The following is a 14,023-nucleotide window of genomic DNA, read 5'->3' on the forward strand; positions in this document are numbered from 1 at the left end:
TTTCTTTTCCAACTGTCCATTTCAAACAGCCTGTTTGAGTTCACTAATTCATTCTTCTACTTGATCTTTTCTGCCATTGATACCATCTATTGCATTTAAAATTTTTCTGACTATATTTTTCAGCTCAAGGATTTTTGTTTGATTTTTTTTTAAAGATTGCTTTTCTTTGTTATTTTGTTAGAGTTTTAAAAATTTCTTCTGTTTTCTTCAAGCTAATTGAGTTTCCTTAAAACTTAAAATTTAAAATGCTTTAAATTCTCTCTGAAGGTTTTTGCACACTGATGTCTATCTGGCATATTTCTGGCATCTTATTAGGAGAAGTCATAGTTTCCTTAAAGCATTCGATGTGTGTTGGCATGTGACACATCTGGGCCTTGACACATTAGGTGTTCATTCCATTCTTTCTAAACTGACTTTGCGCCTGCCTTTCCAGAGATTCTAAGAATCCTGCTTATTTTCTCTGAGCCTGCAGTCACTTCCACTTTTTAGCATGAAATGGTGCCCAGGTCCATTTTGATGGGAGTCCTCTGCTGGAGTTTTGTCCTTTTTAGTACTAGAGGAAAATCCAAGCCCACGTATATCCCTAATATACTGTTTGTGCATTGTTTCAAAAGAACCGAGAAAGAATAGCTCCACAACTTCTTCTATAATTATCATCCTGTGGGCAGCACTGAGGGATTCTGCCCAGTTCTGGAAGATTTATTATTAATGGATCAGTACTGTCATGCCTGTGGCCACAAATGCAGCCAAGTTGTATCACCATGGGCCTCTGGCCTGCCAAGACCAACACGACAAACACTGCAGTAGGACCAACGTCCACACTGCTATGGGTTGTCTGTTGCTGAGGTGAACTCCTGGCTCAAGATCACTGCAACCAACAAGAGGGATGCTAGATAGAAGAGAAGTTTGATAGACTGGAGCTGCCTGTCTTCCTCTGGTACTGGAGCTGTTCCAGAGGGTCTGGCCACAGAAGGGCCTGGAGACAAGGGGCTGTTAGAATTTGCCCAGCATTAGGTTTTACCAGTCCAGTACTAAGTTCCAGGGAAAAGTCTTATGCTATCATATCATAGCCTCTGGAAACAGGGCCTTGCACTGGAAACAGGGTCTTGCACAATGCTATGCTGCCTGAGGTTGGGGCAGTATTGATGAAAGCAGTCCATTGGCCACCTAGGCTGATGCTGAGCTGGATCATGCCTGAGTCTCATAGCTAATAGGACCAGCACAGTCTCAGCAGTACATTGAGGCTTATGCTGCAATTGTTGGTGATGTAGGCCACAACACAAATACCACTGGAGTTCAAGTCTCTGCCTAGTGCTGGGGAAGTTCGAGAGTCCCATTTGTGAATACTGGCCTAGTGATAGCTTTGCTACCTGATGGGGGCAGTGGTGGAGACAGCTCCTTGGATACCAAGGCTGATACTAAGCTGGAGTGTATCTAATTCTTACAGCTACTGTATACTGCATAGGTTTTGGAGGAGGGCAGGTATGCCCTTGGGCCCACTCCAGGCTGGAAATATGCAGGCTAAAAAAATCATGTTTTTCTGGCCAGCACGTAGATCTGTACCTAATACCAGGTGTATTACAGGCTCCATCTATGAGCCCTGGATTGCATACAGAGACTTCAATTTCTAATGTGTGCTTGGTTTCACTATGGTGTGCTTGACACAGGCTCTGAGACAAAACTCTGTGCTAGTTTTCATGCCTGCTCACTATCAGGTGGAATCTTGCTTCTTGCTCTGCTGCCTGAGGTTGGAGGAGGGATGATGGAAGCTGTCAGCCACCTGGCCTAAAGCAGTTCCCAAGACTTGTTTGAAGGTATTGCCCTGGTGGTAGAGATTGTGGGGCTTTGGCTAGCACTGGGTTTTGCTGTGGTGTGCTTGGTATTGGATTTCAAGTCTAAGAGCTGGATTTATTTCTCTTCCTCCCCCAAGCAGGTGGCGTTTCTCTCCATGCTGGGCCATGTGAAGTTGGGGGAGGCATGAGACAGGCAAGCCTTTATTTCCAGTTTTCTTAAAAATATCTTATCATTTTGTTTTACTAAAAGTAGGCTCTCTCTGGACTTCTTTAGCTCTTGAGAAGGTAGTTTGGTATGTGAATAGCTGTTCAATTAGGTGTATTTGTGGGGAGATGATCTCTGAAGGATCTTATTCAGCCACCATTTTGCTCCATCCTCCCATTCTGTATTTCTTTCTTTTTTTTTTTTTTTTTTTAAATATTTTTTAGTTGTCAATGAATCTTTTATTTAATTTATTTATTTTTATGTGGTGCTGAGGATTGAACCCAGGGCTTCACACGTGCCAGGCAAGCACTCTACCACTGAGCTACCACTCCAGCCCCCTGTTTTGTATTTCTTAAGGTCAAGCCTATTGCATACTCATAATGATTCTTACTAACTTGTATAAATTATTTATACATGAATTATTTAACATCTATTTTCCCTCTGTTAGATAGATTTTGTTATGAAACAGCAAATTATTGGGATCTAAAATTAATGTTGGGATTGATAAGATATTTTTTATACAGTTTTAAAATTGTAAGAATGATACAAGGACATACATGGAACCCTAAGGAACTCTGAAAGTTTGTTTAGCGGCAGACCTGGGACTCAACTGAATTTTAGGATAGTGCTTTGTGTCTTATGTTGACATTCTCTCTTTGTATACACTTCTTTATGTACATAGAGTGGGTGGAGCAGTGAATTTAAGGTCTAAGCAAGTTTGTAATGGCCATAACTAAATAATATGATGGACAAATTGCATTAATGACAAAATAATATCCAAATTACATTTGTATTTATACAGTGCTTTGATTAATACTGTCTTACTAAATTAAAGCTCCAAGAAACATTAATTACATTTTAAATTGCATCTTGATAACGTATGTTTGTCTTTTTAAAAAGAAATGTTTATTTGGGCAATCTTTAACTTATTTTTAAGTTTTTCCTCTAAGAACTGTTAGTATAGTGGCAATTCCACAAATGGTCTGAATTTTATGGGTCATTTTTTTATAAAGGCATTCTTTAAATGAATTGTTAAGCTTTATATACATCTAAATGCCTTCAGAAAAGCAGTCTTTTTATAATCCCTTGAATTTCTGATATGTTATAAAGGATATTTTAACTGCAATACTTGTTAATTGCATAACTTAAAATTGTGTGATTAGTGAGACATCTTACAAAGGGGGAATGAGTGTTAATGACACTGTCCATTAAGGTCTTTCATAGATTGTTCATTCAACCTGTAATTGATCCAGTTGTGATGTGTAAGAAGTAACTGAGTTTTAATCCCAAATTAATTATAGATCTTTTAAATTTATTTAGTTTTATTTTAAATTATAAAAGAATATATTAATACATTTTCATTCTATGAAAGTTAAAACCAACAGTTACAGACCAAAAAACTAAAATTCTTCCTTAACGATTATATTAGTTTCATGCAATAATAAAATACCCTAAGTTCTATGGCTTAAATAACAGAAATATATATTTCGCATGGCTGGATGATAGAAGTTGGAGATTGGAGAGCCAAAATGGATGTGTTGATGAAGGTTCTCTTTCTCTCTTGCAGATCACATGCGACCCTCTTGCTATGTTCTTACATGGTTGGGAAAGAGACCAAGCAAGATCCATGGTGTTTTTTGTTGTTGTTGTTTTGTTTTGTTTTTCTTATAAGGACACTAATCCCATGATGAGGTCTCCATCATAAATTCTTCTAAACCCAAATTACCTTCTAAAGGCCTATCTCCAAATATCATCATGTTGTTTATAAGCTATCCAGTTTATGCTATTTTTGTTATAACAGCCTGAATAGACTGAGATACAGGCTGATAAAACAACTCAGTTGCAATCATGCTACTTTTCATGAAAAAGGAAGTATGATTGAGAAGGACAGAATTCAGGAGCCCAGAGGATGGAACCAAGAAATCTAATGGAGTTCTCCTGGCTGGATTTTAAAATTGCTTGAGATCAGTGACTCCTTTTATCTTTTTATTTTTTGAACCAGAATGTCTATAAGTGTTATCCTATGCCTATCAAACCATTATATGCTTGGAACAGATAACTTGTCATTTTAATTTCACACATCTAAAGATGTTGGCAAAATGTACTCTAGGAAGGATTGTACCCAAAGTTTTTTCTATACCTGATTTAGATTAATCAGTGATTATATTTGGAACTTCAGAGATAATGAAATTTAGATGCAATTTTGAACTTAATGTTGTAACGTGATGAGACCTTTGGGGATTGTTATGATTTGGGTCTTAAACGTTCTGTTTAAGCTGACGTGTTGAAGGCTTGTTTCCCAGTGTGGCAATGTTCAGAAATGGGGCCTTTGAGAGGGGATTGGATCATGAGGACTCTGATCTCATGAATGGTTTAGTACATTTGTGGATTCATAGCTTACTGGGTTATTGGGAGGCAGTGGAAACTTTAGGAGGTGGGGCCTAGTTAGAAGAAGTAGATCATTGTGGGTGTTCACTCGAAGGATATATTTTGTCCTCAATACTTCTTGCTCTCTTTCTGCTTTCTGGCCATCAGGAGGTGAATACCTTTTCTCTGACATTGTAGATTGACACGCCATATACCCAAAAGCCAAAAGGGCAAGTGACCATTGACTAAAACTTCTAAAATCATGAGCTGAAAAGAAACATTTCCTCCTTTTAAGTTGCTTATCTCAGGTATTTTTTTCACAGCAACAAAATGCTGAGTAATAGGCTGGGGTTGCAGCTCAGTGGTAGAATGCTTGCCTTGCATGTGTGAGGCACTGGATTTGATTCTCAGCACCACAAAAAAAAAAAAAAAAAAAAAAAAAAGAATAAAATAAAGGTCTATCAACATCTAAAAAAATTTTTAAAAAATGCTGAGTAACACAAGAGACTTAGGAAGACATAAATGTATTTTGTACAGAAAGATCACAACTTAACAATGGCTCAATTTGTGACTTATTTGAGCTTTTATATTTGCATTTGTTCTTCATTTAACTTTTAAAACACTACTATAATTAAATGTTAAAACAAAAATAATAGCAAGTAGGAGATTGTTATGATTATAGTCATTGGTTCATTCACTACTGCATGTAAAATACCTGCAGCATGTTATTCACTGACCCACATTAAGAGGTTTGATGCTGAACACCACCTCTGGGATGATATTCATCATCCGCATATGCCACTTCTTTACACTGGCACTATCTTTCCTTATTTGAATCAAAGTCCACTAGTTACCTGATACATTTTTTGAATCTCTTCTACTTCCTTCCTCTCAGGTAGGAGTTTTTCTTCCCTCAAAGAGAGGTTATCAGGAGAGAGAAAGCAATTTCAGGAAAAGTTTACCTCAAACCTGAAGATTAGGTGACTCTTTTCATGTGGTCTATGACAAATTGGCATACCTTCATTTACCACACATTTTATAGCTTCCTGCTTGTTAGTCTGACCTGGATAAGGGGTGATGACTATGCTTTGGTTATCAAGAGTGAATATTGGCTTTTGGAAGCCACATAATGCTTCAACCAGCTCTATGTCCATATGCATGCTTTTATGCCTCATGGAGTAAAAACAGCATGGTCCTTCAGATCTAAGAAAATGATAATATCTCCTGACTCCAGTCCTTGCTCTTGGTCCCTTCACCATGGAATGTTATCATCTGTCCATTTTTCATGCCTTTGTCAAAACGAAGTTCTAGAATTTTCTTCTAACTATCTGCCTTCCATTGCAGTTTTTTCACCTATCTTCGGAACTGATCCTTTCCCCATTGCCCTGGAGCAAACTGAATTTGCTGAACCATTCCAGGTCCTATCTGATGAATTCTTACTTGTATTCCAGTACCTTAGCCATTGGAGCAGTACTCTATTGCTCCTTTCTTACCACATTGACCTTCATATTTATCACAAATCACCTTCTTTTCCAGTTTTCTTGTTGCACCATTGTATAAATCTTTGAAGGTTACTGAGAGCTGATATATAACATTTTTACCTCTCCTTTCTCTTGGCATCCTTCATCCTTCTCCAAAAAACATATCAAAGATGTCTATGGGGAGTCAAAACCACCACCTGCCCAGCTCTTTAATTGTATGTTCTCCTCCTTTGTCATGTGAGTCCCTTTTCTTGACATCAAAGAAAACTTCATAAGCTTGAGAAAGCTGTTTAAACTTTTCTCCTTCATTTGGATTCTTATCAGTGTGATACTTCAAAGCCAGTTTCCTATAAACTTTTTTCAATTTTTTTGGAGTGGTGTTGGGTTTGACCCCCAAAATATCATAGTAACTGGTTTCTTTCACCATTTTCTATAGCTGGTGAGTGGGCTGGGGCTGATAAGGGGAAATAGGATAGAGTGCATAACTGCATGCAGTTCAGGTAGCCAGTGTTCCTGCACTTCTCATGAAGTTTCTGGAAAGTTCCACCTCAACTTATAATTTTTTTTTTTTTTACAATAATGCAAAAGAGATACGCATTCAATGGAAACTGTACTTTGAATTTTGATTTTTTTTCCTGGGCTATGTGATACTGGCAGGAGACAAGGCTCCCAGACAGCCATGCAATCACAAGGGTAAATAACGTAAAGAACTGACACTTTACTTCATAGTGCATTGTGTTGCTGAGTTATAATATTTGGTGTGTTAGGTGTAATAAAATTTTCTTTTCTTTCTCTCTCTCTCTCTCTCACTCTTTTTTTTTTTTTTTTTTTTTTTTTTTTTTGGTACTAGAGATTGAAAACAGGTGTGCTTAACTACTGAGCCACATCTCCAGCCCTGCACAGGCCATATAGCCCATCTCATAGAGTGTCTGCCTCTCATGCTGGAGACCTGGGATCGAGTCCCCGGCACTCTGGGATTGTGGAAATAACACATCTCCAACCCTTTTTATTTTTATTTTGAGATAGGGTCTTGCTAAGTTGCTTAGGACCTTGCTAAGTTGATGACGTTGGTCTCAAACTTGTGATCTTCTTGTCTCAGCCTCTCTAGTTGCTGGGATTACAGGCATGTGCCATCATGCCCAGCTAGAAAATTTTCTTGCAGTAGAATTATACACAAGTCACCTTCTTTAAACTGGCATCTTGATAGCAGTAGCAGATATCAATGTGTAAATCATATTAAGATAGGCTATGATACTTAAATAAGAGCCTTCTGAATCCTGAAAGATTGTGCAGGAATCTATTTAAGGACACTGTCATTTCCATCTGTGTAATTTAAATTGTATTGCCACTGTGATATTTAAACTGTTTGTACTATAAAATTAATCAAAGAATCTCATTCATTTAAGTTTGCTTTTCTGTGGTGTTGGCCCACAAGTACAGAAATGTGATGAGACACCATATTTATTTTAGCCCTTAAATCAAGGTTATGAGGCTCTCTTAAATATATATACTGACTTTAGTGTGTTTACTCCCCTCACCCAGCCTTTGTAGCTTGCTTTATAAATGGGATCCTTTCTAAATTTCTTCTTCAGGGGGAAATAAAAGTAGTTTAGAATTTAAAACAAACCAGTATTTAGTAGTTCACACGACATATTTAACCAGGAAGTAAAATCTGAAATTTAAAAATTATCAAGACATTGGCCTTAGGTCATAGTAAAATTTCTTTTCTCTTCATTTTGTTTTTGGAGGTGAAATAAAGGTTGTGGTTAGGCAGTTTTCTGGTTGATTTCTTAGCACGTTTTCCCCTTGTAAGTCTGTGTGTGTATGTGTCTTATGATGGGTTTAGGACTTGCATGAACTAGGACAATTTTACCTGGAACTCAGGGATGGGGGAGACCCCAGTTACCATCAGGGTTATACATGTTAGCATAAACAAGTGTGCAAAAGTTACTATCACAATTTTATTATCAGATACTGGCATTAGTTGAAAGTTCAGCTCAATGGAAACATTATCCCTTGCAAAAGGAGTAGCACAGATGTAAATCTCTGCACTCCTAACAAGTTTCAGATACTATAATCCAATTTGTGATGGCTTTAGAAAATCAAACCCAGCTCATCTTCCTGCTGTCTCTCAATCTAATTCCAACTCTCATATCATTTCTTTTCTTCCTTCTCCCTCTCCCTCTCCTCCCTCTCCTTCTCCTCCTTCTTCTCCACCCTCCCCCTCCTCCCTCCACTCCCCCTCCCCCTTCTTCTTCTTCTTCTCTACTCCTCCTCTTCCCCCTCCCCCTACTCTTACTATATCTGCACTTGAAAATTATGTACAGCCAAATTTATTGTCTCTGCTATAGGTGGTCTGTTAATTACAGTTCACTGTTTCTTAAAAGGAGGCTGCTGGTTGGACAGCCCCTGTGGAGCATAACTATACTTCACCATGTCTTTGATATCTCATTGGAAATTTAATGCAAAATATTCCAGGAAGTTGCACTTTAGACACTGGTTTGTTTTCTCTTCAGGATCTATGAGCAGACATCTGGGAGCAAGGGGCTTGCTCCTTGTTTGCTTTTAGCAACTGTACAGTGAAAGCAGTTTTAAATATAAAGGAGGTTCTGAGTTTTAAATTTTTCACTGAAAGAAAAGCTTTTTACTTTTTCCCCTGACCTACTTAGACTTTACCAAGCAGACATTGCTGGAAAAACAAGAACTTTCCTTGTCTGCTGTTGAGATGCCAGAAAAATGATGAGAAGAGCACACCAGGTCCATTTATAAAATCAAACCCTTTTAAGCCACAACCAACAACATTCAATTCACTTTTCAGAATTTGGGAATTTTTGTAATTTGCAGGAACTTTTTTCTACATGTAAAATTTCTCTCCACACTCTTAGATTCTAGATTTTTATCATTTAGTTTGCTCTCTCTCTCCCCACACCCTTCATGTTTATATATAAATATTTAAATAATTAAATATGTATATGGGAGTTGACTAGTTTATTTTAATATCATTTTAAGAAATCTTTTGAAATGTATAAAATAAAATTCTTGCTATAACTATCTTGTTTTTGGAGTCAAATATGTCATTGATGAACTTTGAATATCTTGGAATAATTGGAAATTGGATTTCCTGCAGTGATATATATGTTCTACCTAACTTTTCTGTGCTATCAGGCACTGAAAATAAAGAATGATTAATACCATATTAATATAAGGTGAATACATATTCATAAAGGTTTTTGTTTTTGCAACTGAGGGAAAAATTGGCAGACTATGTTTGGGTAAATACTATGTGTTTTGTGAATCTTGATGAAATCTGAGGTTTTTTTAAAAAATTCTTTTTTCTCTTTTTAAAAATTTGTCCTAATTAGTTATACATGACAGCAGAATTCATTTAGAGTCTTCCTACCAATCTAACAATGGAGAAAAATAACAGTAGAGAAATTAGAGTTCGAAGCTCTCAGTTTGACCCACCTCTATGAGTATTAAGTAATCAAAGTGTACTGTTCAATATGGCAGCCATTAGCCACATGTCACAAAGTAAATTTAAATTAATTAACACTTTTTAAAGATTTGGCACTTCAGTCACTAGGTCCATTCAAGAGCTCAATAGCTATTTGTGACCAGTAGCTACCAGATTGAACAACAAATCACAGGACATTCCAATAACTACAGAAAGTTCTTTTCTTTCTCTTTTCCCCTCCTTTTTCCCTCCCTCCCCCACTGCCTTTCCCTTGCACAGAAAGTTCTGTTGAATAACACTGCTCTAAATATTTTATGCTAATATTTTCCCAATGAAATTTTAGTGAAATATGTTAACTCCAAGAAGAAATTTGGGAAACACATTTTATTGGCAACACAGCCTAATCATTCTTTGGCTTAGACTTGCTTTGCTGATGGTTCTTCTCATTAATTTTATTTTCATCCTTTTTGTTTATTTAAATTCTGAGGGAGAGAAATTTTTTATCTTAACCCTAAATTCTAGGGAATTTTCCTTGTTTGGATCTGTGACTCCCTTTGCATTACATTTGGTAATATTAAGTGGTTAAAATATTTTCAAAGAGATAAGAAGTATAAGAAAATTAAAACTCACTATAAAAATTGGAATTATTCCAATAAATAAATTTACAGGTTTCTCTGTTAAGAAGAATAATGCTGTTAAGTGAACCATTTCCCCTCATTTCAGTCTCACCGTTGTCTAGCGATTGAAAAATAACCTTGTCTTTTTGAAATGGTATATGTTGATCTATTTTAATGTTTTTTTCAAGAACAAGATAAATAAGAAAGAATATTCTTCCTTTGAATGTCTTCCTATTTTTATGTATATCTAAGTTGGAATCATCATTCTTCATTTCATGACTTTAAAATAATTAAATAAAAGAAGAAAATGCAGCTTATGGCCTAAATGCTGACATTCTGGGTACCTGTTGGATTTATTCCAATTTATGAAGGGGCTCTGAATGATAAATTCAGAATTGATTGGATGTATTTTAGATGGAGACTTGTTTCTATGGTAACATATTGGGCTTACAGACTAAAAGACTATTCTAAACAGCATTAACTAAAATTGCATATGCACAGGATGAGTCTTCTCCTTCCCTAGAAAACTCATTTAAGAAACAAAAAAAGCCAGAACAAGCCAAACTCAATTCCAGTTGCCTATAATGATAACCCATATAGGTGTTCTACCCAGCCCTGGGAATGATCAGTTTCATAGCCAGTATATGCACTCTGAGAGGAAGGGGATTCTTATCAGGTCAGTCCTGGAGTCCCAGGTAAGGAAGTTGCTACTGGTAGGTTACCTGTGACAGCATCTTTCCAGAAGGTATGAACTACAAGCATAAATCAGGGGCAAATCAAGGACCTGAAGGTGGAAAAGAGTAGTTCAGGAACCAGAGCAAAAATAAGACTGAATAGAAGAATTAGACCCAATATGAGAAGCCATGGACAGTAAAAGGAAAAAAATAATGGACAATACAGGACTGAGAAGGTGAATGTGGAGTTTCTGAGGAAGATAGTGCTGGGTTGTCCCAAACCTTATTTGGAGAAAAGAATCATGAACTATATATCTTACTATGGAGTTTCACTGTCTGGTCAATATTGGGAAACAAATCTCCATGGGTCTTACATTTTCACACATCTTATGAGCAGGGGTACTGACTGTCTTTGTTCCAGCTTAGCTTTTCAAGTATGTCTGTATAGTGAACAGCTTTAGAAGAGAGTTAGTGTAGGAAACAAAGTCAAGTTTGCTTATTCTACAGTACAATAAATATATCCCTCCACAGCAAGGTCAGAAAGGTTACCACCCATTATAAAACATTTGAGTTTCCTTCTACAACATGCCCCCCTACTTATGCAGGTATCATTTGGCCTTCCTCATATCATCCTGTGGGAATTGCCCTCAGACTATAGATACTTATACTCTGGTTTAGACATTACTATGAATTAAAAAATCTTTCCTTTTGTCTCTAACCCAGGAAGCTTGTGTCTTCTGCCAGCATCCTATGAATCTATGGCTGCCTGTCACATTAGCTTGCAGTTAAGGCAACATTTCAGATCCTTCATAATTCTCAATCGTCAGTGTGGTTAAGAAATGTCCTCATCTGTCTCAGCTCAAGCAATGAAGTACTTTAAAAATAATATCCTAAAGCATCAACAAAACCTGGGCTTCAGTTTGGACAGTTTCTCCAAACTGTCCTGATTATAGTGGAATTGTGGTAGGAAGAGCCCTTAACCCTTTGACTAGCATTCTGGTATCTTTGGCTGTCCTGTTTCCCAGTATTTCTAGTTTAAGAGGAATAGAACTATTAATAGTAATTATGCATGTGTACTGGATTTTGTACTTAAAAATAGCACCTAGTTTTAATCTTTTTTGTCATGTGTGTACATTTACGTAAAATTACTATATAGCCATTTTGTCAATTTGTTTAATTGGTATAATTTTTATCATTGGCGAACTAAATTCTTTCATATGGATACTGATAACTATTTTGAATTGGGTTTGAGTTTTTCCATTCTTTCTTAGACCTGTCTGCTGTGACTTGACTGGGTGTGACAAGCTCATCCTAGGAGAATCTCATGACATGCAAGGATGAGAAGATACTTATGTGGGGAACAAGAAAGATTAGAATTTTAATTATAAAGTCAAAACTCCTTCAGTATATAGCAGGAGAGAAACATTCCAAAGTTATTTTCTGTTTTATTCCTTTGTGGAGGAACAAAATAGATCTGACTCAGTTTACTATTAGCAGATGCAAGGTGTTTTAGAATATTTCAACCTGATTTCAACTTGTTTTCCATTGGTGAGATTTTCATAACATTGATCCAGGATTCTTCCAGCTTATTTTTATTCTAGTTCTCTATTCCATGACATTATAGCTTCTAAGTTTCTAAAATAAATGATGCTTATAAAAGTTTCTACAGAAAGGAACCTATAAAAAGCACCTTCTCCACTCAACAATTTGAGAGTTATTTCTGTTCTCTTCACACTCAAGTTCCTGTGTAACAATGTGACATTTTAAAAAAACACACAAATTAGTAGTTTTAATTTGAAATTCATTCACACTACAGAAAAATGAGAATTCTAATGGTGTGGGTAATTAACTTGTCCATTTGTGCCCAATCTTGTCTTGCTAATGTATAATGATTGGTGTAAACAAAGAAATAGCCTAGGTAAAAAGTAAATAAGACTTATGATTTATAATTACACCAGTGTACTGACTCGTACTATGTATTTAAAAGTACAAACTTAGCTTTTAATTCACTGAACTGAGCTTTACTCAAAAGCAGCATTTTATTATTCATTTCAGAGTTTTTTTCTGTTTATATGGATTAATTCGTATCACTATACCAATATCCATTTGTTCTTTATGAGTTCTGTGAATAACGAAGCTTACATGCTATTTCTTTTTCCCATTGGAGGGTGAAACAGAACATAGCCAAAGAAAGAACACATCTGCATATTTATTAGACAAATAAAAAACAAAGGACAATCACTAAAATTTTCAGGAGCTTATAGGTATTGCAATTGCAAAATTAATTTAGCTTTTCTTCCACATTATTCTTCTCATTTTTCTTCTTATAGTACAGATGATGTAATTATAAGAATTAAAAAAATCTGACAACACTTTCATTGTGCTAAACCCATAATGCATTTAATTTAAAGTAAAAGAAACTACCCCTGCCAATTGTTTTATATTCTTCATCAGCTGGTTGAAGAGTTACTGGTCTACACTGTTTATGCTTACAAACGTGAGTTTAAGATGCCTGAGGGTTCATTTTATTTACACATAAACTTCACAGAAATTCATTATTGCTACCAGGAAAAATTGTACATATTTTAGAGAATATCTAATCCAGAAGGACTAAATTACATCCATTATGCTCTATCACGGTGGCTGTAAACACTGCCAACGTCCATTTCTGACAGTATAACACATCAGTGGTCTCTCATTTTCACACTGATATCAAGACTACATAGGCTTTCTTCAGGAAAAGACTTACAGAAAACTCTGAAAGGTGCTATAGCCAGATCTCCTTTTGGAAAAAGACATTATAGGGGTGGAAATAAATGATATCTTAAAGATATTAAATTTTTCCCCAGATTTCAGCAGTGTTGGGTAAAACTACAGTATTAGAAACTTTGGATATAATTAAGACCTTGACAATTTTAGAGCTGGTTGTTGATTCAGTCGCTTGTAAATCTAGTAGTCTGACCACACCTAAGAGTATTAAAAAAAATTTTTAAGCTGAAAAGTGAAGAGGGGGTGAAGTAAGAGTACACATTAAAAAAAATTCAAGGTCTATATACAATGTTCATCTCTCTGCTCTTCTGTTGAGAGACACACGTGCAGATACTGCTGCTAGCTGTCACATGTTGTCAAGACTAACTCCCATTAACACTGATAGGTATCAGTTCCTTACCTCACTGAGTAGTGACTAGAAGGAAATCTTCTTGGGTTTGCACCTTTAAAGTATCCAATGAAAGACAGCATTTCATAGATCTAGCATGTAGTAAGACATTAGGAGCATATAAGAATGTTAAGTAAAAAGCAGCAGGCATGAATTTCTTTAGCAACACTTAAAATTATGCTGGTCTAAAAATATCTGCTGATTTAACTGAGATTTAAATATGTGCTGAGAACAAATCTGCATAGGTATGATTTAAATTATAAATCAATTTGTGA

General features: G+C 36.1%; 1 protein-coding gene and 1 pseudogene across 1 annotated transcript in view; one reads left to right on the top strand and one right to left on the bottom strand.

Annotated features, from left to right (window-relative positions):
• Positions 1-14,023, top strand: part of Col9a1 (collagen type IX alpha 1 chain) — a 127,817-nt gene that overhangs the window by 13,281 nt on the left and 100,513 nt on the right. The gene's annotated exons all lie outside the window — the stretch shown is intronic.
• On the bottom strand, positions 5,108-6,273 carry LOC124989516 (dnaJ homolog subfamily A member 1-like; annotated as a pseudogene).

The sequence above is a fragment of the Sciurus carolinensis genome, chromosome 7 (genome assembly GCF_902686445.1).
Source record: "Sciurus carolinensis chromosome 7, mSciCar1.2, whole genome shotgun sequence".
Lineage (NCBI taxonomy): Eukaryota > Metazoa > Chordata > Mammalia > Rodentia > Sciuridae > Sciurus > Sciurus carolinensis.